Source organism: Meleagris gallopavo, chromosome 6 (genome assembly GCF_000146605.3).
Source record: "Meleagris gallopavo isolate NT-WF06-2002-E0010 breed Aviagen turkey brand Nicholas breeding stock chromosome 6, Turkey_5.1, whole genome shotgun sequence".
In the NCBI taxonomy this organism is placed as follows: Eukaryota; Metazoa; Chordata; class Aves; order Galliformes; family Phasianidae; genus Meleagris; species Meleagris gallopavo.
Window position 1 is genome coordinate 46,790,198 of NC_015016.2, and position 4,015 is coordinate 46,794,212.

At 47.0% G+C, this 4,015-nt stretch overlaps 1 protein-coding gene across 1 annotated transcript in view; it reads left to right on the forward strand.

Moving 5' to 3' along the window:
• PDE1C (phosphodiesterase 1C) overlaps nucleotides 1-4,015 on the forward strand; it is a 311,651-nt gene that overhangs the window by 63,658 nt on the left and 243,978 nt on the right. The window lies entirely within an intron of this gene.

Consider the following 4,015-nt stretch of genomic DNA (forward strand, 5'->3'; position numbering starts at 1 on the left):
TCTTTTTTGTACCGGGGAGCCCAGAACTGGACACAGCACTCCAGATGAGGCCTTACCAGGGCAGAGTAGAGGGGGAGGATCACCTCTCTCGACCTGCTGGACACGCTCTTCTTAATGCACCCCAGAATGCCATTGGCCTTTTTGGCCACGAGGGCACACTGCTGGCTCATGGCCAACCTGTCATCCACCAGGACGCCCAGGTCCCTCTCTGCAGAGCTCCTCTCCAGCAGCTCATCCCCCAGCCTGTATTGGTGCATGCAATTATTCCTCCCTAGGTGTAAGACCCTACACTTGCTTTTGTTGAACCTCATCCGGTTTCTTACTGCCCAGCTCTCCAGCCTGTCCAGGTCTCGCTGAATGGCAGCACAGCCTTCAGGCGTGTCAGCCAACCTCCTAACTTCGTATCATCAGCAAACTTGCTGAGGGTGGCCACATCCCCTCATCAAGGTCATTGATGAAGATGTTGAACAAGACTGGACCCAGCACAGACCCCTGGGGGACACCACTGGTTACAGGTCTCCAGCCAGACCCTGCACCACCAACGACGACCCTCTGCACTCTGCCAGTCAACCAGTTCTCAACCCACCTCACTGTCCACAAATGATGCTATGACTTGTTAATGAAGAACTCTTGGGAGGCTGGCAAGATTCTAGAGAAGATTATTCTAGAAGTCATTAAAGGAGACATGAAATAATGCAGTCATTAGTCACAGCCAGTATGAATTCACGAGGGTTAAATCCTGTGTAATAAACCACATCTCCTTTTGTGACAAAGTTACCTTATTAATCAAGAAAACCAGTAAATGTGATCTTTTTGGTTTTCAGAAAAGTTTTTAATACTGTTTCTCACAGTATCCCATTGAACAGAATGTCCATCCTGAAGACAAGTACATAACGCAGTTGATGACCAAGTGGCTGATGAGTTGGGATCAAAATGTTACAGTAAATGGATTTACATCAGGCTGGCCAGTAGAGTTCTGCAGATACCTGTTTTAGGGGCTGTTTCTTTTTAACATTTTCATAAATTACTGGGATAGAAGACTTGAAGGAATACTAGATAAGTTTGTGCACAACACAAGATTGGGAAGAGCTGCTTACTCATCCGAGGGTGAAGAGGCCTTGCAGAGACATAGAAACACAGACAGACTAGAGGGCTGGGCAACCAGCAGCTGCATGAAGTTTAACAAGATGAAGTGCTAAACTCTGCATCTGGAGAGGAACAACCTGGATATATGTACAGACGGGATGAGAGACTGGAGAGCAGCCCCATGGAAAAAGACCTGGGGATCAGCATAATGCCCTGGCAGTCCACAGGGCTAACTGTATCTGGGGATGGTGCGTCAGGCCCAAACTGCCAGCCAGGTGAGGGAAGGGGTTGTCTCACTGTGCTCTGTGCTGTGCAGCCTGATCTCAGGCAGGTTTGTGCACCACAGCATAAGAAGGATAAAACATTAATGGAAAGAGGGCATGAGTGGTCTGGGAAAAATAAAGGGATGCTGTCCAGATGTGTAGGAATGGAGTCAGGAAAGCCAAGGCGGAGACAGAATTAAACTTGGCAAAGAATGGTAAAAACAAGAAGGGATTCTTTAGAGAAGGTGAGCAGAATAGACAGGCAAAGGAGAGTGCATCTGATAAACAAAAAGGGAGATCTGGCCTCCTCAGGCTCAGTGAAGGCTGGAGTACTTCATGAGTTATTTGCCTTGGTCTTCATGGCCAGTCAGGCTTCTCACGCCTCTTGTGTCACTGAACTTCTAAGTGGGGCTTGGGGGAGCAAAATCCCTCCCAGTCTAAGAGCAAAGCAAGTCCAAGACCACCTTGTGAGGCTGAGCATGTACAAGTCTATGACATGCGCCCCAGGGTTCTGAAGAAACTGGCTGAGGTGGTTGCTGAGCCACACTCCATCATATTTGAAAAGTCATGGCTGTCAGGCAAAGTCTTGCTTGACTGGAAAGTCAGAAACATCACTCCCATATCAAGAAGGGGAGAAGAGAAGACAAGACCTGGTGAACTACAGGCCAGTGAGCCTCACTGTGCTGGGGAAGATCATGGAGTGGATCCTTCTGGAAGAGATGTTAAAATGCATATGAGGTGTTGAGGTGATTCAAGAGAGCCAGCACAGCTTCACCAAAGTCAGACTGTGCCTAACCAATGTGGTGGCCTTCTATGGTGGAGTCCTGTCATAAGAAGACAAAGGAAGAGTAACTGATGCTGTCTGCCTGGACTTGTGCAAGGTCTTTTACATGGTTCTGCACCACATCCTTATCTCTAAATGGAGAAGTTATGGATTTGAAGGCTGGACTATTTGGTGGACAAAGAATTGGTTGGTTGGCTGTAGGCGGAGGGTTGTGGTTGACAGCTCTATGTCCAGGTAGAGGTCAGTCACGAGTGGTGTCCCTAGGGGTCCATCTTGGGACCAGTGCTCTTCAACATCTTTTTCAATAACAGACAGTGGGATTGAGTGTACCTTCAGCAAGTTTGCTCATGACACCAAGCTGAGTGGTGCAGTCAACACAGCAGAAGGGAGGCATGCTGTCCAGAGGGACTTGGACATGCTTGAAAAGTGGACGCAGGAGAATCTAATGAGGTTTAACAGTGAGGGGCACTTGTGTTGAGACAATTCCAGATATGAGTACAGATTGGAAGAAGAACTCATTGAGAGCAGCCCTGTGGAGAAGGACTTGGAGGTCCCGGTGGTTGAAAAGCTGGACATGAGCCAGGTGCGTGCTTTTGCAGCACAGAAAACCAATGGTATCCTGGGCTGCATCAGAAGACAGGTGGCCAGCAGGGAAAGGGAGGTGATTGTCCCTCTCTACTCTGCCCCTTGTAAAGCCCCAGCTAGAGTACTGAGTTCACGCCTAGGGCCCCATGTATGGGAAGGGTGCAGTTACTGGAATGGGTCCAGAGGAAGACCATAAAGATGATCAGAGGGCTGGAGCACCCCTCCTACGAAGAAGAGCTGAAGGAGCTGGGCTTAATCAGTCTAGAGAAGACAAGGCTCTTGGGAGACCTCATTGCAGTCTTCCACTACTTGAAGGGAGCTTGTAAGCAGGAGGTAGACTGACTTTTTACATGTTCTGATAGTGATCGGACAAGGGGGAATGGTTTTAAACGGAGACAGGGGAGATTTAGCTTAGATGTTGGGAAGAAAGCTTTTCTCAGAGGATGGTGAGGCACTGACACAGGCTGCCCAGAGAGGTTATGGATGTCCCATCCCTTGAGGCATTTGAGGCCAGGCTGGATGGGATCCTGGGCAGCCTGATCCTAGTGGGTAGGATCTGTAAAAACCATTAGAGAGCATCCAGAGAAACACTATGAAGATGGTGAAGGGTCTAGAGAGCAAGATGTATGAGCAGTGGCTGAAGTCTCTGGGTTTGTCCAGCCCAGAGCAGAGTTGCTGAAGGGAGGCCTCACGGTGGCTGCAGCTCCTCACAGAGTTGCTTAAAGTCTTTTCTGGCCTAAAAGAGTACATCACTGTTTCGCTGACACCATTACAGTGCTAGGCACCTATGAATTTGTGTTCTAGTCATGTTTTGCAACCCTTTATAGGATTTCTTAGCTTGATTGGTCTCATCTCTGGAAAGTAGCATTTTTAAAGAAAACAAAGAATTTTCAAGGTTTATGTGCTCACTCGTAATATGTTACCCTCTCAGTTTGCCCATAAGTGCTGTTCCTCATGATTACTCTAATAAATTAGTCATGGATGGTAATTTATCTCCTTGATAACTCATTTTTGTTGTATAGTTCAATACTTTGAGAAACCTAAAGAGTCATTTATGCTCTTGGATAGCTGTATATTGTCTGGGTCATATAAACATTGAGAGCTGTAGCAATATGAATCTAAGACAGAAAAAAGCAGGATTTGTATGGTGTTGCTCTTACCCTAGATAATAATCTATTTGCAGTTCCAAATGTCCCAGGATTCCTGTATTCAGATCCTTACATTTCATTTAATTTTGCTACTAAGTGTTCCTCTGGACTAATACGCTTTCTTTCATGGGCAGAAAAATCTTACTTTT